The sequence below is a fragment of the Podarcis filfolensis genome (genome assembly GCF_964270895.1).
Source record: "Podarcis filfolensis genome assembly, chromosome: 9".
Taxonomy (NCBI): domain Eukaryota; kingdom Metazoa; phylum Chordata; class Lepidosauria; order Squamata; family Lacertidae; genus Podarcis; species Podarcis filfolensis.
In genome coordinates this window covers 47,448,167-47,469,893 of record NC_139610.1, presented here as the reverse complement: position 1 = coordinate 47,469,893, position 21,727 = coordinate 47,448,167, and the positions used below count along the sequence as shown (strand labels likewise).

Genomic DNA, 21,727 nt, shown 5'->3' with positions numbered 1-21,727 from the left:
TTATATGGATTGGGGGGGGGGGTGTTTTCCTCTCATAGGACAACATGACTACCTTTGCTTCTTTTTTTCTTCTTTTTTTACATACTATGTGGCCCTATAAAGCAACCAAAGCAAGCCTGGTTTCTCAGTCTGAACAACTTGCTACTTGGGCATAGCTTGAAGCATCTGAGTGACCCACCCAACAACAAGCCATCACACAGAAGCAAGGAAGTTGGGGCTCAGTCCCATGCTGCTCTCTGGCAATCCTTACATACAGTCACGACATTGTGGCTGCACCTGTACATTAAGGGGGGGGAGCCCAAAGTGTGGAAGAGGCAGGAATAGAAAAGAAGGGAAATTATTCAGTCATGGCAATCCTGAGAAGCTGCACTTTTTCAGTGTAGCTTGGAGATAAATGTAGGCTAGGGACACCAAGTCCCACCAACCTGAACCAGAGTCCAACACCACCTGGGTGTCATTTTTGCTACCCCAGCAGGAACTAGTGAAGAAGCAAGTGTGGTTTGTCTCAGCCATGATCCTAAGTGTGCAGGATGTGTGTGCTTCCTTCCTTTCATGTTTCTCTGCCTCGTTCAAAATCAATATTGCACATTTCCCCAATGGTTTGATGAGCAAGCTATTCCTGCAATAGGATAACTTGCATATCTTCCTGCCAAGAGCTACATTTAAAAAATAATATTGATATCTGTTGTTCCTGATACTCGGATATTTTTATGCTAGCTGAACTGAAAATGCTTTTTAAAAAACTAAAAACAATAAAACATGCAAAGAAAAAGCTAAAGTACATCAAATGTGGAAACTTAGTCAAACACTTAGAAAGCTTCCTTATAACTGAGTCAGACCATTGGGTCCCTCTTGATCAGTATCATTTACACTGTATGGCATTGACTCTCAGGTATTTCAGACAGAAGTACCTCTCATTCCTACCTGGAGATGCCAGGGACTCAACCTAGGACCTTCTGTAAGCAAAGCAGATGCTCTATCATTGAGCTGCAGCCCTTCCCCAATGGAGGACCACAGGTGATTCTTTTCTGGGATGCTTCAATTCCTACTTATCCTAATTTCCTTAAAGAGATGAGAAGCAGTACCAGTTGCCTATTTCATGTAAGTGCTGACATTAGTTATTTCCAACTACGTTGAGCTGCTTTTGCTGCTGCAGAAAGGTGAATGTGGCTCTCTCTAGACTTTAATAATGTTAAAGTTAGTGCTAATGAATATTGCAAACATGTAATTATAGAACCAGAAAAGCACAAAAAAGGAATGTGGAAAATCAAAGGATGAAATAATAACAACATAATTCTGCCACTTCTTTTACCTTGCAATCGCAAAATGTGCTTTGGGAATAACACAGTTTGAATGTTGTAGCATTCATTATTTCACTTTGGTTCAGCAGACTGGGAAGACAAAACATTTTATATTTGCCTTGTAATTCTGCACTGCAGGATTCTTTAAGTTTGTAAATTTGATTTGGTATTGTTCTGTTTACTATTTCCTATTTATAGTTCAAATGAAAAACAATGTATTGGGAATTAGGACATGGTTTCCATTATCTGCCTGTTATCGGTAATGATGTATGAAAGCAGAAAACATCTTGGATTTTAAAAGGCCAGTTGTTCATGCAAGGTTGATGACATTAAAAACGGGGTTTTGACTAGAAGTTGGATGACATAAAATTCACCGGGCTAATAAATAATCATGTGTGCTCTATATATTGGAATGAAATGGTCCCCCCATGCTTTTGCCTAATATATAGTTTTAATACTATACTCTCTTTAAAGCAAGATACATACATGAATGCAAACAAACTAACTATAAACTGATGGTTTGTTTTATCTATCGCATGTGAAATTCACATTAAACCAAACTGATGATTTGGCTTTGGGAGGTTGCCTTTCTGCCAAGGGATTTCAGACAGTCTATCTGCTCTGCCCCGCTCTGTATTATAAGTTGCTGCCTTGTTGGTGACTGCCATTATGTGGTTGCCAAAAGATTGCCAACATAGGGTCAGAGAACATAAGGTAGAACCCCAAGCCAAGATCAGAGACTCGAGAACCATTATGGTAATAAGCCCTTGGCTGAGACTACAGTCAAGAACCTTTGTACAACTCACTCCTTTGTACAACTCATACACTGAGTTGTTTCAGCAGTCAAGGAGATTGCAAACAGCTGCCACCGGAATTAACAAGGGGAACCTTTTGAAATGTATCTCCCATTATCCTTGATTATTGGCCATGCTGTCTAGGGAAGATGGGAGGTTTAGTCCAACAACATCTGGAGGGCCCCAGGTTCCCATCTTTCTAACAAGATACTGTATCTCATCATTCCCTGTACTGGCTCCACCAGTCCTTTGATTTGTTTCCATTACAGTGGTACCTCGGGTTAAGTACTTAATTCGTCCCGGAGGTCCGTACTTAACCTGAAACTGTTCTTAACCTGAAGCACCACTTTAGCTAATGGGGCCTCCTGCTGCTGCCGCGCTGCCAGAGCACGATTTCTGTTCTCATCCTGAAACAAAGTTCTTAACCTGAAGCACTATTTCTGGGTTAGCGGAGTCTATAACCTGAAGCATATGCAACCTGAAGCGTATGTAACCTGAGGTACCACTGTAGTTTCTTTTAACAATCAGTAAAATAGCATTATAACTGATCGATACAATGTACCATTGACACAGACACTAATATGTTGCACTAGTACACCACTGACTTTCCCTGTGCAAGTTTGTTTGTGGAGCTCTCTCAAAAGTGCAATGTCGCCAGTTCTCCAGACACCATCTTACACCCTGCGCCTTCCTGTTCTGCTATCCAATAGTATCACTTCAGACAAAACTGGGAAAAGTCAGTTTAGGAAGAGAATGTGGCCAGAGAGAGAGAGATCCCAAACATGTGGGTCAGTATTATTTATGGTTGTTTGAAATACAACCTGCTCAAACTAGCCAAACTTGGTCTGCATTATGTTGACCTGCTAAACAATGCTTAAATTCTCTGTTGTCAAAATGTGACAAGCCAAATGCTTCTCTGGATGATGCCAAGCAGACATACACGAGCATGGTGGGTGGGTGTTTAAAGTAGTCCTACAAAGATGCTCCAAGACATTCATAATGCTATAATCTGGACCATTTTTTCTCCCTTTTGCTCTGAGGACTTTTGGAAGAATTGTTCGCATGTCTGCAACAGAGACTTTCCTCATCAGCAGCCCTTTTCAAGAACAATAGAATCCAGACAGGATTAAGATCAGTGAAAGCAAGAGGGTGACATTTTATTCTATGGTAGCTGGAATTCATCTTTGGGAGTACTTTCTCCAGAGATCGCAGTATCTTTAAATCCTTCTGCCAGTAGTTCTAACCAGAAGATCCATCTCTTCTTGAAACAATGAGGGCCTCCCACCCAAAACCATAAATGATTGGTTCAAGCTGATATATTCCATGTTTCACTCCCAACTACTCCAAAGAGTGCATTATGGACAAAATTTTCTTCACAACAGCATGTATAAATAAGAAGAGAATTTGTCATTTTGTGTTTCAAGTGACATATCTGGAAGCCATTTCAAACATGAACCCATATTGTTCCAGTAAATGATAATGTAACATCCTGTTTCAGGCACTCAGAATGCAGCAGAATGCATGAGTGTTTGGTTCCATAAACAGAACAAAAATGAAGCAGTTGCTGGTTGACATGGATCAGAGCCTCTTGCTTGGGTCAGAGAGCTGACCAACTATGTCTGTTCACCACAAATGCACTTTGAGCTTATGTTTCTTGAACAGCAGTCCTGGCAAACATATTTTGAAACTGAAGAGAATATCACAAGCAGGTTATACTAGGGCATGGAGATTATCTTTTTACCATCTTTACTTTGAAAGGCAATCTCTCAGGAAACATCCAAGCCCCTGAACTCAGCATGTGTGTTGCAGCATCTTCCAACAATGATTGAAAGACTTTAGTCAAGCACACAATGAGAGACTACCTTGAGTAACTGTCAACATAAGTTGATAACTTGTCTGCTTAAAAGCTCCAAACTTAAAGCTGTACATTCTTCATTCCAAGATCAGAAGATTTGGGGGTACCATCATCATCATCATCATCATTATTATTATTATTATTATTATTATTATTATTATTGCTGTTGTTTTTGACATTTTAAAACCACCATTCAACCAAAAGGTTCCTAGGGTGGTGTACAAATACTACCATCAAATACAGTATGTCAAACATCAATATTCAAATCATATATATATATATATATATATATATATATATATATATATGATTGCAGAAAACTCAGCAAGTGAGAGAGCCCTTCTTGAGTAATTAGAGTTATAAGAAAGGTCCTGCTTTTCTCTTTCACTCCTTCATTCACACATACACACAAAGTCTGCACAGATTGAAAGCTTGCACATTTTTTGTGTTATTTTGCTGGCCTGATAAAGGTCATACCATAATATATGATAGTTTCCTGATTCCTGCCCGTGCTTCCTGTCATGTTCCCCATTTAAGAACATAAGAAGAGCCTGCTGGTTCGGGTCCAATGGCCCATCTGGTTCAACATCCTGATCTCACACTGGCCAACCAGATGCCAGTAGGAAACTAGCAAGCAGGACCCAGCCACTGATATTCAGAAGCATTATTGCCTCAGATGGTGGAAGCAGAGAATTTGTGGCACTGAAGCACAGCAGAGAGTAGACCAGCAGTGGTACAAAGAAGAAAGCAGTTGGGCCCCACTACCAGAGTCCTCAGCTTGCCATCCCGCTGTTGTGAAAACCTTGATTCTTAGGCATGTATGTGTTACATGACAGATACACAGTGGCTGTACATTACATTTTCAGTATGCAACTTGGATGAGTGCAGAATTGGCTAAAGCTTTATATTGCAAAGAAATCTTCATGGTTTTCTATAAAAACATAGAATCCATAAACTTCATTTTTCCTTCTGTTGTGGTTTATGGTAAAACCTTGCATACCTCCTGTTCCAATGAAATGATTTTACCTGCTTTATTTCTTTGTCAGGGTTGATTCGAAAAAGGGCAGTTCTAGTTAATGTAACTTTGGTGCTGAGTGTTATTCATAGGTGCGCAGTACACTGAGAGTTATCTAATAGATGGCTGGTCAAAGATTGCTCCATGATCTTGCCAAAACAAGCCTACCATTTCTGTCATATGTATGGAATTGGACATGGAACCTGAAGGTTTTTTATAATTTTTTGGACTAGTAGCCCTTGATAACCTTAACCTCTATAACTACCGTATATAGATTAAGATATAACACATGAAGTTTTTTGTTCTAAAAGTTAGGCATGGAAAATGTATCCTTCGAGCTTCTTAAAAATGCAGACTTCATTTCACCCAAGTTAATGAGAGTATTATCACAATGTCAAAAGAACACAGAGTACTTAATAATGGTCATTGTGTCTATGTTTTAGATATCTGTTAAAGCTCTAATGCTCCTACACAAAATCTAATAATTACAAAAAAGCACATTAGTTCAAGTTAATATAACCATGGATAATTCATCTTTAATTAACAACATTAAACAAATGTGAAGTTAGAGAAGAATCTCAATGCAGCATATTGAGGAAAATTGATTCATTGCTCAAAAATAAGTCTGAAACATTAGAAGGCTGCATCTGATTTAAAGGGAGAGAGAAAGGTTTGAGTGACATATAAAATGCATGCATCCCTAATTATTCACCTTAACAGAGCCAACACAAGGTATCAGATCATGCACAAGATATCAGCTCATACCCATGACCCTGGGGAAATACAGATTCTGAATTTTGAACATCATTGTTCTTCAGCATGCCTGGTTCTGGTATTTTGGTGCAACTCTCACTGCAGACAGGACAGATGAAACATTTAGATCCAGTTTCAAATTCCAATTCTCTTTGGTGTTAGAGTATTGAGGGTTTGATGAAGCCACACACAATATAAAATCAATAACTAAGGGGGGAAATAAGCTATTTTTAAACTAAAGGGATCATGTGTGTTTCACCACAGCAGTAAAGCTGTATTCCAGTATTGTCTTTTAAACATTGGATTTTTTTTAATTCAATGTATCATTAATCATAGGATGGTTTTTCCCTTTGCCATCCTATGTCTACCCATTCATCTCCCTTTTCTGTTTCATATCTTTCCCCTGCTTAGCTTCTGCCAAGTTGAAATTTATGTATGAATTTGCTCAATGGCACTTTCGCATTTTCTTTTCAATTCACAGACAACAATCCATGCATGGAAGCATGCTTTCTTCATTAACCGTGTTGCAGTGAATGCAAAAAAATGAAGCAAACTACCTTTCCTCCACTAGCTTCAATACATTACCCTGCACTGTCAGGGTAAGGAAATGCTATTTTCACCAGAACTCATATACAGTCTATGGGGGGAGGGTTGAGGGAGCAGGAATGCAGCTGGATTGTATCTATGCATCTCCTGCCAATCTGTTGATTATCCACAGGTAAGAACCTTAGAAGAGCCTTAGTTAATTGTACCAAAGGTCCAACTAAGCACAGCATCCACTTCACAAAGCAGCCAAACAGGTGCCTCTGGAAGCCCGTAAACAAGACAGTATCCCACTCCCCAACAACTGCATAGCTATCATGCCTAGTAACCACTGATTAACTTATCCTCCACAAAGTTGAACACCATCCTAGCATGCATACACATACTGTAGGTCCATATGAATGTGTGATTAAGGTGGCAAATAGAAGCATCACTGGTGTGTATATGGGAGTTGCATGACAGAAAGCAACTGCTGATGATTTTCTCACCAGTGGTAACAAACACTAGCCTGGAGCTGGCATGGAGCTGAGGACTTTCTACACTGGTCAGCATGAACTAACTCACTCAACCTTAGATTGCTTTCCCTCTGTTTCTATGTGATGTCAGTAATTTGTTGCAATTCCTCACTGTCTGTGGAAACCCTAAATAGTAGTTAGACACTGCATCTCTTGTTATGCCTTTCCTTTGCCAGTACTCTCTCAGTATGTTTTTGATCAAGCCCTGCTCTTGACACTTTTATGATTTCCCCCCAAGTTGGTTTATTTTCACCATAATCTATCTTTCTTTTCTTGGAGGTTCCAAGACTCCCACCATTCAGTAAAATTGATGGCGTCCTCCATTTCCAAGTTGATATTGATCTCAAGGATTCTCCATTTACTTGCCAGCTGTTTTCCACCAAAATTGCTACCTAATCAGGCTTGTGTTTTTTTAAAAAAACAAATCCAGCCAAAGTCTTTTTATTAAAGAGTCATTTTAGCAGCAGACATTGGCAGGTAACCTTGAAATTTCTGTTTTTTCTACATAATCCTTGTCAGATGGAGATGCTGTGTAGTCAAAATAAGAAGACAATCACTCTAGTAGAGGCAATGAGTCGGCAAGCTTGTGACTCAAGGGCACATTTTACAAGCAATCTATTCTTTATTTCACACCAGAGGTTACACATAAGGACTTGATGGCATTAGAGGGCCAGTTCCTACAATTTTACATCCAAGGCAGAGCCACTTATTCCTTCTGCCATCAGAGGAGCTTATCAAGAGCAAGATGCCAGAAGGAATGGGCTGTCTTTTGAGGAAAGATACAGATGATTTAGGAAGACAGGAATCTGCTTTACACTGAATCAGACCAGTATGGTCTAATCTGCTAGTGGCTCTTTGGGGATAAAAATAGGGGGGGGGGACCTACTAGGCGCATCCAGACATCAAAGCTGAGACACTCGGGACAAAACAGCGCATGACACTGACTGCTTGAAGGAAATTGATGTACCTATTTTGTTGTATTGCTGGCTATAAAGTGGAGTCTAAAGGAGCCTGCAGGGACATATAGGTGTGGAAGGGAAGGTTAAGTTTTCTTCTTTCATCCACGGTCCCAATAAAAGTAGCCTCACCAAAATACAAGTAAAAACGTCTACCATATCAGCCTGATCCACACACTTATTAACTTGAAACGTGTAGTGAGATGTTACTTCCACACATGAAACCATTCATCCTCTTTTTCTTCTTCCATTCTCCTCTCTCTAACCAGACCCAATGGGGCACTCCTGCCATTCTCCTGTCTTTCTCCACCAAAACAACAAAGAGCCAAAACCCCATACAAATCACTGGGACATGAACAATGTCTGTCTGGTATATTGGACTTCTAAGAGGACAGATCTGGAATCCAGATACAATCTGTCTATAACCTTAGAATAGCTGACTATCAATGCCAATAAAACATACCCGGCCAGTCTAATACCATGTCTAGTTTGGCCCCTAAAAAGCTGACATGTTTGGGGGGGGGATATGTTCAAGTCTCTACAAAGTCCTCAACTTGGCTTGTTGAACTATCCAATATATATTCTACCAAGGCAAATGATCAATGTATTTAAATGCCTAGGGCATGACCCAACCCAAGTTAAGCATTTTAAAGGGTAAATTCTGTTCAGAGTTAGGGATGCTTAAGCCCATTAATTTCAATGGGCTTTTGCGTGTCTAACCCTGGATAGGGTCAGGTTGCATGGCCATTGACTTCACTAAAGGATGTTTTAAATACACACACTTAACCCTCAGAAATAAATCCATGGGATTTGCAAGAGCTCAGCTTCATCTGCATTGTGCCCTTAATTCAATTACGAATGGCATGCTTTTATTTTGAATTTTTCAAATAATTTAAAGCTAATTGTTCATGCTTTAAAGTTTTCAACATGTTGAACTATACTGATTGTCCAGAAACTGTAGTGGTTAGGACATTTTAATGTCCTGCCATGTCTGTAATGAAGTGTAATAAAAAATTACAAGGCACTTTTTGTTGATGCTTGGAAGTTGAATAAGCAGTCAGGAGAGAATTTCCTTTTTCTTTCAACCAAGACTTAGAAGTCTGAGGCCCTCCAGCTAGTTAATAAAAAATGTTTATCTCCTACCTTTTTATTCCCATAACCATTCTGATGTTGCATGCATAAAATTTCAGCTTCCTAGTGGCATAGTTCACTTTAGCATGCTTGGTTGTGGGGCCTTAAGAGCAAATGGAAATCAATCATGCAGGGCCTCTCTGGTTTAAAGGAAACATGGCTGGAGTTCTTATATTATAAATCATTCATGTTGAAAGGTGGGTATAGAGTCATAATCAAAATGAGTGGGTCTGGGAACAATCTTGGCTGTGCACACAAAAAAAAAAATCATGTGAACCTTTCACACAGAAGTTTGAGCACTGATTCATTACAATGAGGTACACATTTATCCTGACTTAATCTGAGCAGAAATGCCACACAACTTTCCAACATTTAAGAGCAAAAACACTTGATGCTAAATCCATGCATAATATTGTTGTTTAGGAGCCAAACAGTCTACTATGAGGTAGTAGTCAGTGGGTTGCATAACTGATTAAAAATTATTCTAGGACTTCTGCTGAATCAGAGGGATCAGACTAAAAAGCCCAGCATGCTATTATGGTGGACCGTAGAAATCCTTGAGCCCTGTTTTTCAACCTTAGGTTCCCAGATTTTGGACTACAGCTCCCATCATTCATTTTCAGTGAAGCGAATGTTCAGGGACAGTGGGAATTGTAGTCCAAAAGTATAGGTTGTACACTAACCCAGAGAGCAGACAAGATATAGAGCAGGAAGTATGCATCCCTGGGACCAACAAGCCGAGGACAAAGATTTATGTATAGATCATGGATGTTTCTGCCCATACAAAGCCTAATTTCATGTTCCCCAGAAGCTTATATGGTCCTACCACATCGTGGGGAACCCATGAGCTGCCTAGTCCCTGCCCACTGCTATATAACAACAGTGGATGATGGGCTGTTCAGGATCAGGACTCTGGTTCATGGGAAGCATGCACAGTTAAAACCTTCCTCCACTTTAGTTCTGGTGACCTCCCCAAGCTGCTTGCATATGAGTCAGGACAGACACTTCCACGGGAACCAATATGGAGATATAGGAGAAGGAAATAAGATATAGCAAAGATGGACTGATGAAGAATTTTACGTGTGAGAAGGAATTGTAGGCATGTATCCAGAGCACAGTTAAAAGCAAAATTGCCATGGAAGCTTTAGCTGAGATTCCTGCATTACAGGAATGACCATTGGAGTCCCTTCCAACTCTGTGATTCTATGTTTCTTCACGCAACACACCCCAATCCAGATTTTGTTAAGGCTTAGTTTTAAATTACATTTTGCTTCTTAAGCCACAAGTGTTAAAAAGGCAAGCAACCACATGAACTGTAAACATAACTGGAAATGCCTGTTGAAACATCCATGTAACAACATTCTAATATTACATTACAGTATTTGACAAGTTTCAAGATCGCATTCAGATTTTCTGCTATTATATCAATTTACTAGTATGTTTCACTGAAATATCAATATTGATTTATTGATTTATTGCAGCAAAACAAGCATCAAGAAACTTTTCATTACTTTGGAATGCCATGAAAGTAAAGTAGCATTAACCATTCACAAAGCAGCCTGACAATATTCTTCCAACAAGCTCGTGGTATCAAATAAATACAGCCAAGACATCTTCTCTTTAATCCAGAAGTGACCAAAGAGTCCACTTTATCCCACAATGCTCTGTGAAATAAGCCTGACAGATCTGAGAGCCAATATACACACTCCAGAGGAAACCACCAAGGCTTCTTATTATTAAATGGAATAAGCAGGCAATGAGACTGTCTCAGTTTCAGCTTTTTTGAGGAAGAAATTCATATTCATTCAGCATATCTTAAGTCTTTCATCAGCTTAGATAACAAAGCATGTCCTCTACTCCAAATGTTTAAATGGTGCAAAGAGAATGGGAAGATTGGGAAGTTAGGGAGCAAAGTAAGGGAGGGAGTGTTATTCTCTTATAAAACTACAATTTTCAGGATGATCTGGGTGAAGTATGACAATTTAACCAGTTCATTTTTTATATGCAAATATTAGGTTTGCAGCACCAGGCTTGGAGATTCTGCTTCTACCAACATACCACAGGATACAAGTGCTATGCTTCTTATCTTATTACAACCTACCTTCCTGTCTTCTGTGGGGCAAATTCTCAACAGGAAGCTGTTGTATATTGAGTCAACCCACTGGGGAAAAAGATGGATTTTTCTGGAGGAGGTGTTCTAGAAAAAAAAAAACAACCACACAGATTTTTAAGTTGCTTTTTAAGTACTTTTTACATATTGAAAGTCACTTTGTTACTTTAAGAACATAAAATGCATCATGTATAACTTGGTTTATCGTCATAGAATTCTTACATATGATGTATTTAATGTACAATTTATTCAGACAATAATTGAAAACTGAAATTTATTTTAAGTTTTTGTTACGAATGAAGTTACATGCTGGCGAACCTAGCATCACTTTGGTTTTGCAGTTTACAAGCAGATGAAAACAAACGATCAGCATTATATTAAACAAATTATTTATTCTGAAAAGTATTGTGTTTTCTACAGTCCTCAATATCATCAAGCGAACAGAGAGAGACGAAAAAAGAGGAGAAGGGGAACAAAACTCAACGAACACTACCTGAAATTGAATCAGTCTCTTTTTCTAAGCTATCACTATCCATTTCTGTTTCTTCATAATTGTCATCAAATTTATCATGGGCTTCTAGAAACTGAAAAGTTGCCCAGATTGAAACAAGCTTCTACCCTTTCATGTGTCAGTTTATGTCTTGATTTGGTGTAAGTATTTCCAAACTCAAACCAGTTTTTTTCACATTCTGTAGAAGATGGAGCAATATGAAGCTGGTAAGAAGCAAGAGAAGTTGAGGACTGGGTTGCGCGAAGGCCTAACCAATATGTTGAAGGGGGGATATGCTTGGCAGAATCCCAGGCTGCATTCCTTGGCCAAATACCTGAAGATGTTTTGTAGTCTGCAATATTTGAAAGTACCTTTCCAACATCAAGCTGAAAGCATGCTGCTTGGTCTGTAATCCAATCAACATCAGAAGCACTAGTTTTGCCTTTGAATCTTGGAGCCAACAGATTTGCAGCATCGTGGATTGGATGGCAACAAAATTATGTTGCTCTGCACTTTTCCCCACTCCCAGTCCTTTGATGCCTAATCAGAAGAACAGAAAGCCTCTCCTCTTCCCAGAGGGGAGGGGTTGTGAGCGGGAATCGCTTTCCAGGTCGGCAGGGAGGCGTGGTCAGGCCCCCCTGGATCTCTGGAGTCCTGGGCCTACGTCACGCACTCCAGCCAGCCAATCCGGCTTGCTGGTGGGCGTGTTTAAAATGGCCGTAGGCCCACGGGCTCGTCCTTCTTGTTCCAGGATTCCTCGGATCACCCGCCCGCCCTCCCCTTAGGTTTTGCCTCAGCACCTGACCTTGCTATGGATCTCGGTTGGTCGCCTTGGTTGTCCAAGGGGCCTGGTAGGATTTTTTTCCACTTGGCAGATTGGCTCCAGCCACTTGGTTTTTTCGCCTACCTCGTAGCAAATCATCACAACTTTGTAAGGTTTGGCGGTTAGACATTGGAAATGGCATCATGTGTTTGGGGGCAGGTTGTGGCCATCACCTACCCCTCCCCTAGAAGGGTATTCCATTAAAGGAATCCGGCAGTCGTGGTTCATGTCCGATGCCCAGGTGGTGGCTAGGGCCATGGCACAACCCTCTGGTGACTCTAGGGGAAAGCTTTCAGTTGATTCGCATCAACAAGCTCTCCCTATAGGTGGTTAACCCTTGTGTAACTGCCAGAGTAGGCAGGAGTCAAGTATAGTTGGTTCGGTTCCAATGCCTAAGCCAATACCACTCACATTCTGTAACCAAGTTGTGGCCTTTTTTAGCCCATTGACCTAAAATACTTGTGTCCATGTGTCTTATTTCATCACAAAGTGGGGAGCGGGGCCTCGACTCACAAACAGATCCACCAATAAAAGGCCACAAGCAAAGACGACACTGGATCCTCCTTCCTCCTGTGACAATGACTGTGCCTTTCAAAAGGCAAAATTGCATCTTGCGCTTGTGTTTGAGTGCAGCTGCTTGTCCTTGGTGTACAGAGTACCAGCACCACTTTTTTTCTGCCCATGGCAGCCATTTTGTGGTGGCACCCACATGATTCCTCCCCCAATATCTATGTGTACCAGCACCTCCATTTTCACCAAAAAGAAGCCTTTCATTTCAAGAATGGCAATACATGTACCCTACTGCACTAAAGCCCTTCTCAGGTGAATTTGACCTGAAACCAAGAGTAAATGAAATTTATTGTATGCTTGTCAGTTTCCATAGGTTAGCCCCATAGCTTAATGAAAAAGTAAAGACTTGAGAGGCATAATGGTGTGTGGAGTTGAAACATTAGCTTTATCACATACCCATCTACTTATTCACTCAACAAAAATAATGTAAGACCTTGTTGTGGGTATTAATATATTCTCCCTCCAAATCCTTAAAAGCTATCACTGAGTTAAGGTTGGTTTGTTTTTCCAGCTTGCCAGATAGACACTGGTGTGTTCATCTTTAGAAAATGATATATGATCTGAGCAGGTTTGCAGAGGCACTGAAACTCATTTCAGTATCCAGCTACTTCCAAGAAGAAAAACATTTATCAACTCAATTAAATAGAATGCACAGAATAATATCCCAGACATTAAAATCCCAATATTGCTACACAGAGGAAATTTTACTATTTATTTTCTGTTACATTTCCAGGCCTAGTGCGCCACTTGATATTATACTTCCAAACTGAGAGAGTAAAACCCTAAACAAACTTAGGATAGCCATAAAGCTTTATTCCTCAGCCAACAATATCATCAACGAAACTTCCAATTTCCTTTGTTTTCAAGTTCCATGTAAACCCCTTGTTGCCATTTAGCATGACTTTTTAAAGCACTGTTTCCATGCACTGGAATAGACAATATTATGATCTGTTGCAAAATAGCCTGACCACAAATTCACGTTTTGTGCTGTTAACATGCAATTCTAGTCAGACAAAATCTATCTTGCTTTATTATATCCTCCATTTTGACCTTTATCTCATTCTTATTTCCTTTAGGAAAAGAAATCAAATGTGTAGGCAAAAGTATTATTTTACCAATTAGTTCTTGAACTAATTCACTAAATCTCTACCCCCACCCCGCATCCCAGACTCACACACATTCCACAGACGAATACAAAACAGCTTTCCATATTTATCCAAATATTAAGTGTGCCAGTTCAACCACCTGAACCTTGATAAAGAAAAACTACATTTCATAGATTGTATATCTCAAGTCACATACTTCAGTTCACATCCTAGCTGCTATAACCCACCAAGTCCCAAGCTGGGCTCAGGTGCAATGCACAAAGCTAACCAGGGAACAAAATAGCTCAGATAAGAGCATCATCCAGCCACTTGCTACAGAAGACAAATAGCAATTCTTGGAACTATATTTGGAGCCACTTGCTACAGAAGACAAATAGCAATTCTTGGAACTATATTTGGCCTAGGGCAATATACCCTCCCAACTCCAAAAGGGTAAGTTAACTGACCTCTTGACAATTTGCAAAACCCATCAGCAAAGCAGAGTAAAGGGCTTTGCACAGTTCAGTACTACCTATCAGCTTGGTAGGTAGTACCAATCCACAGAAAACTAATGGTGCTTGGATTCTGTTGAAATTACTCTGACATTTTCTGTGGCCCCAGCCTCTTATTGTTGCAGGCCCTAATCTTATCCCATAGAATCCACTGCAGTGCAGAATCAGCCTGTTCTGCATTGTACAGTGGTACCTCTGGTTATGAACTTAATTCATTCTGGAGGTCCATTCTTAACCTGAAACTGTTCTTAACCTGAGGTGCCATTTTAGCTAATGGCGCTTCTCACTGCCTCCGCACCCTGCATACAATTTCTGTTCTCATCCTGAGGTAAAGTTCTTAACCCGAGGTACTACTTCCAGGTTAGCGGAGTCTGTAACCCGAAGTGTTTGTCACCTGAGGTGTTTGTAACTCGAGGTACCACTATATGTGCAAACTGAATTGTGCATCTTTGAAATTCAGAAATGTGCTAGGTTTCACTACAGCAGTGATTCAAAGAGTCAAAAATGCTCAGAAGTGAAATCTAAAATGTGAAAGGGATTATTTGCCTTTATAGTTGCATGAAAGCTAAGTTGCATGAAAGCTAACTTCTCAGCAGTGCTTTGAACTTCATTGCCCGTCTCCTTTTTTTAATCCAAACAACCTCCACCCACTCACACCATTAAAATCCACTTTGGTTTATGTATCTTTGGCAAATGAAAATCTAACAACTGATGCCACATTTGTTATGAAAGGAAATGGCCACTTTGTGAACATAAAGGCTGCATTGTCACCCTAGCACAGCCTTCGTCATGTGAAATGTCATTAACCTGAGGTAATAAAACCCTCTATAAATGGCATTTTCCTCAGGAACAAGGGCCATGCCTGCCAAACCATCATGTGGTTCCCAGTTTTACATTTGCTCAGAGTAGTAATTCAGCAGCACGACTGCCTCTTTGTAAGAAGCATCTACAATAAAATAATTTATGGCTTTAATTAGGTAGGGTGCTTATTTCTTTTGCATTGGAGGCCTTAAGGGGGTCAGTTAGTAATGCTTCGTGACCAGATTCATTAGTACCACTTATTTTCATTTACCAAGGACATAATGAAATGGTAGGTTTAACTTCTTTTACCTGGTTAGTTCTTCACACCAAGTCATACAGAGTTTTTTCTGAGTGAGGTAAGACATTATCACCCTATTCTTAACTGAAAGTGCTGCCCCATAGGTAGCTTTCAGAGGGGCACCAGGGGTTGTGCCAAGAGTCAGAAATGAAGGCCAGACCAGAGCTACAAAGTCCATTGCTGCCTAGGAAAATCTCAGCTGAAACAGGAATTATTTTATAGCCCTTCCCCTGGAGGAGATTCCAAAAACCACCATGAGTGGGCAGGGCCAGTCCAGAGTCAAAAAATAGTTCACTGCCAGGAAGTTACTGGGACAAGCACATGTGGAAAACGAAAAAGATAAATGGAAGGTGTGTAAGACAAAAATATACATTTTAAGGCAAGAATGGGAGACGTTTGGATCTGCGGTTGAACTTCAACTCCCTTCAACCTAACCATTAACCACCATTAATGGTGAGGCTGAGACTGATGGGTGTTGTAGTTCAGCCAAAGATTCTCACCCCCCCCCCAAAAAAAAACAACACCCCACTCATTCTGAGGCATTGTTGAAGGTGTTTATAGAGGAAGCAATTGGGATATAGGGCAGAAGGAAGTCACAGATGTCAGGAGCCACAATAGAAAATGATCTGAGATGGGAAATAACAGATGGGAAATGTGGTTTAGCAAAAAGGTGGATTCCAACAGAGCAAATAGAGAATCAGGAATGTAGAAATAGAAAAGGGAAGAAAAGGTGGAGGTGGTAAGTTCTAATTATTTAATTCTAATTATTGTGAATTGTGCAAGCCCTCACAAGGTAGCTGGCAAAAAAAAAAGTTAAAAGCAGAACAATTGAATACATAATATGTAAAAAAACAAACAACCATGTAATGAACAATGTGTTAAAAGTCAAAAATTATATTCAGTTGTATCTAAATCTTCTCTAGATGGTTGGTGGACAGGAGGGGATGGATTTTTTTTTTTATGTCCTCTCCATTCCACCTATTGTCAGCTGAGCCCGAGAAACACCGTTATTGACTTTAAAGTGCTGTGTTGTTTTTAAAAAGGCCAGTTCTAGGTTATTTGCTTTATCACAAATTGTCTCCACATAATTTAGTGGAAGTTTACAGAATTATAATTCAAAGTAGCTATTGCTACTGAGTTTCTGTTAAGTTTTAGCCCTTTTCCATTATAGGTTTTGTTTTAAACATTTTTGTACTTCTGAAACATTCTTAGTATTAGATGTACCATAAAGTGGCCAAAACCATAAGCCTTGTGAGATCTCTAAGCAATCTTACTCCAGCACTAGAAAATTTACTGTGAGGAGTATGGGGAGTAATCTGGTATTGGCAGAGAGAGTGACTAGATGACCTAATAATTTCTTCTTACTACTTTCGACGAGATGATGAATAAGGACCAGCCCTTTTAATAAATTGCTATGTGCACAGACAGGAAGCCATCCAACTGCTTCTCAACTGGCTCCAGTAAATTTAAAGTCAATTCCAAATATACGCAATGTATTCTCTGAGCATCGGTCCTTTTGCAGCCCAAATGGTGCCATCAATGCACAAGAGGAAAGTTTCAGCAGGCTTGAGGGATCTCCAAGGTTTGCAGAAGTACAAAAGACCCAGGGGCAAGGGGGGGGATTAACCCTAGAGAAAGGAATCCAAAAACAACTCCTTGAGGACTGAGTATGCTCAGTGGTCATAGAATGTTACCTGACCATTGGGCGGGGGGACACAGAAAAATGGAATAGGGAAGGGAAGGGGGAATCATGGAAGACGGTAAAGTTGGCTGGCTGGAACTCTCAACAGGAACAATCCACACTGCAATAGTTGAAGGTCCCACTTGTGACATCTCATTTGTTGTCACTGTTGCAATACTGTGTGTTTGTTAGTCAGAGTACATGAATATGCACATGTGTACCTAATTCAACGTCATACAAATTAAGGTAAATTTGGACATTTCTGCATGGTGAGGTCACTTAGTCAAATATCAGAAATGGCCACCAGCCAGAAAACTCTGGATTGAACTCAGCATGACTAGTGTGTGGCTTTTGAATTCTCTTTTGAATCAGACTTCTCCAACCCCACTTCCAATTCTGAAAGTTAAAGGAGATTCCAACCAACTTTGTTCTGTGGTTTGGAGCCTGGACTTGGAGAGGAGAACAGTTGTGGGGAAACATTGAAGGGCAATTAAATCAACAGAAATAAATTAGTTGACTTGTGACTAATTCATCCCACTGATTTTGGTAGGGCTTAAGCATAACTAATTTTGTCTGGATGTGGGCCCTTGAATCTTAAAAGATTTTTATTTTGGCCAGTGTTATTTATGGATAAATATGTGAAAGGGCATTTTGTGATTTCGTTTTGTTGGTTTTTTTTTTAAGCACAGGGAGGAAATAGCTACAGTAGAGCTTTTTTAAAAAAATACCAGCATGGTTCAGCCAAAGTTTAGCATTATTAAGTCCTGCTGATTTCAAGGGCACAGTAAGACTAAACCGTGGTTTACTTTGGCTGAATTGTACTTTGTGGCTAAAATACAGCTGAAAATTCAAATCAATTTTAAAAATTATACAATCTCAAAACATCAAGTTTACTCAAAATACCAGTTTAAACCACTGGTATTGAACTCAAACATTTTAGTAGATTATATTTGCTGGTATATCCTGAGAAGTTTTGTAACTGTATATGTAAAACTACAAACAATAAACATCATAATACCGGTAATTTGCATTTATTTTGGCCCATTTTGAAGAAAGTTAATGGGACATTAATTGCAACAGGTGACATCCATCATTAGTCATAACCTAGAGGAGATTCATTGAAATCAATGGATTTAAGGTAAACCAAATAAGTCTACTCTGAGAATGATTTAGTTGGATAATGGTCATTGGTTTCTCAGTAATGTGTCCTATTGATTTCAATCGGAATAAAGCACAAATAACTTTATCGGGATTTGGGCATTAAAAAAATATTATGTCAATCCATCAAGAACAGGAGTAGTCAATATGTGTCCTGAACCCCTGACCTACCTATCAGCAAGTGAGCCCAAAGTTCCAAATCAGAGGGTCAATCCACCCTCAAGTGAAGTCCAAAGGCTGAAGTTCAGGAAATGAGGTTCAGGGTCAATCCAAGTAGCCTAGTCCAAAGTCCAGCAGTCAGGATACAGTCCAGAGTCAAACCTGAAACACAGTCCCGTGAAGGTCCAGGAGCATTCAAGTCAAGGTTCATCAACACAGGCAGTTAAGCAGACCCGGCACCTCAGCTCTGCTTCCCTTTTGCCCTTTGCATGCTGATTGCAGCATCTGGGCTTGATGAGGCATGGGACCCTCACCTGCTCCAAGCCTATTCCAGCTTAGGAATCACAAACCTCCTCCCAGAGCTAGCGAGCCCCACCTAGCCAGCTAGGGAGCTGGGCTGTGGGTGCTTGTCTGCTTCAGCCTCCTGTAGTGCCCCTCCCACTGCTCCCTATGCCTCAGAGCCTGCTATGTTTGTAGAGACAGGGGCCCTTCTAGCTCAGGTGATGGGTCCTGCTGCTCTGGTTCCTGTGCACTGACTGCCATCCCCTCACCATCCTTCGTCACCCCATGAGTACTTCCTATATGAACCTTTCCTCCACCCTCAGCTTGCTCAGGTATGTTCCAAGCCCAGCTACATCCCTCGCCAGGATCCCCTTCCTCCTCCCCATTACCCTGCCAGTTCATGACAATGTGATTGTCTTCTGCATGGTTTGGACTGCAACTCCCATTACCCCATGGTGACTGGGTTTGATGGTAGTTGTACAAAACATCTAGAGGGCACTGACATTGGCTACCACTGATCTAGAAGATGTTGATACTTGTAGATGTTGATACTTGCTGGCAATGCTTGTTATAGAAATTAATTGCTCACCCACCATTTGGCATTAAAATTATAGGCATTCAGCACAAAGAGGATAACTTTCTTCCCCAGAACGTGTGGACAACAGAGAAGGGAGATTGAGTGGAACAAAATAATATTAAATTTAATGAAAAAGTAAAAGGGTGTAAGTAAAATGAAAACTAGTTCATGAAAATCACAGCATATTTTGAAGCACAGCAGGCAGGGATATCTGAAATAAATGGATTGTCCATGGAAAGCTCACAAAACCACTAGTATTTAACATCTCTGTCCAACTTGGAATTGTCTTTCTCCATTAAGATGAGATTTCCTTAATAGTGTGTGTTACCTTCACACCCTATGCGTCAGCTAACCCACTTCCTGAAGGAAAGTAGCTTCCCTCAACCCGCACTCTTACTGATCCTACAGATTTACTGTGTTTAAGTCTAAAATTGTTTTGCTATTTTATTTGGAATAAGCCATCTTCTTCTTGACCCACTTGAGACTCAATATGGATTTCTGGCAGCCAAAGAAAGTGACCAACTTGTCTTTCACAAGTTATTTTTTGGTGGATCAGCTGTCCTGCCAAATGAATGGAACGAAGATTAATTTCAATCATAGAATTCAAAAGACATCCTTTTCCCAACTATCCAGTGATTATTACCTCTGTGGAAATCCCCCTGAAGATTGCAGGATGTGTGGCTGAAAGGTAGGGAGTTGTAGAAGAAACCCACATAACAGGGAGAGCTGGCTGATAGGAAGTTCTCTTTTGGATTCATGGTGCTTTGGAGCCAAAAAGCATCTGGAAAGGAGACAAAGAAAACTCTTTTCTGATATAAACTTCAAACTATACTCACAGGTTTCCCCTTGATTTCCTTAACTGCTCTCTTTTCACACATAACTAAGGGAATGTTTTCATATTCTCACAACCAACAGGTAAGATAGTTGAATATAAGTAAAAAGTCATTAGGTAAAGGTAAAAGGACCCCTGACCATTAGGTCCAGTCGTGGCCGACTCTGGGGTTGCAGCGCTCATCTCGCTTTATTGGCCAAGGGAGCCGTCATACAGCTTCCGGGTCACGTGGCCAGCATGACTAAGCGGCTTCTGGCGAACCAGAGCAGCGCACGGAAACGCCGTTTACCTTCCCGTTGGAGCGGTACCTATTTATCTACTTGCACTTTGACGTGCTTTCGAACTGCTAGGTTGGCAGGAGCTGGGACCGAACAATGGGAGCTCACCCCATCGTGGGGATTCAAACTGCCAACCTTCTGATCGGCAAGTCCTAGGCTCTGTGGTTTAACCCACAGCGCCACCCGTGTCTCCCTAAAAGTCATTAGGCATGCTTAAAACAAAGTGACTTAGGCAGCAAACCAGGTTATTTTCTATGAATTAACATATTATATGTTGTCAAACATGAGTCCCCTATGCATCTTAGCTATCAACAGAAGGGCAGAGCAATCTTATTGTTTGGGACAGCAACCACTACATCCAAAATTCGGCTTTGGGTGTTCCTCTTCTATTCCTTACCTTATTCCACCCTCCCCCACTGACTGCAGTGGGATGAAATTAGCTGCCTAACAGAGGAAATAACCAGCAAGCAGCTTTAATAATGTGCATGATTCCCACAACTGAATGAAAGATTTTAACAAGGAAAAAAGGAATAGGAGGGAGGAGGGGAAAGCAAACTCTAATTCAAGGTCTCAGTCCAGCTCATGGGTTTTTCCCCCAAAATCATGCCCACTTGTGATATCATCTGATGGACAGATCAGCAGGGTTAAATCCGGCACTGGCTGAGTGTTCCTGTTCCCAGCAGAGCACAGGGGCACACTGCCCAGCTGCAGGATGCCATGAAAACCCCTTCCTGATTTGGGGATGGGGGCTTTCATTTTAGCAGGGGATTCATTGCCGGTGTTCCATGCAAACTTCTTCCTAAAACAGGAGATTTGCGTCAGAACCCTCTGCTAAAGCAAATGAGAAGCGACCTTCATTTTAGCAGGGTTTGCATCAGAATAAAATTCTGAAAAAGACAGTGGGAAACTTCAGTTTAACGGTGCCTTGCAAAATGCTTTCAAGCCCTAAATTGCACCTGATGTCATTAGGTTGGCAGCCACAACCACCAGTCAAATTTGGCTCAAGGAGCCAAAAAGGTTCACCAACCTTGTGTTAAAGTTATAACCAATGTCTGTGGTGGTTCTGGCTGTTTTGCCCATAAGGAGAGGCCCCACCTGCCCCACAATCCATCTATCAGTCAGCTTGCTTGAGGACATTTAGAATCTGGGGGGGGCCTTGTCCAGCCCCCCTCAAAAATGTAAATGATAGCTCTTACTCGTTCTCAGTA

At 40.7% G+C, this 21,727-nt stretch overlaps 1 long non-coding RNA gene across 1 annotated transcript in view; it reads right to left on the bottom strand.

Moving 5' to 3' along the window:
* LOC310742626 overlaps positions 1-20,128 on the bottom strand; it is an 85,225-nt gene extending 65,097 nt beyond the window's left edge. The window contains exons 1-2 of the long non-coding RNA XR_014538624.1: positions 20,053-20,128; positions 10,965-11,060 (exon numbers count right to left, since the gene is read on the bottom strand). This is a non-coding gene — a long non-coding RNA (uncharacterized lncRNA). The remainder of the gene's footprint in view (positions 1-10,964; positions 11,061-20,052) is intronic.
* Between the last annotated feature and the right edge of the window lie 1,599 nt (positions 20,129-21,727).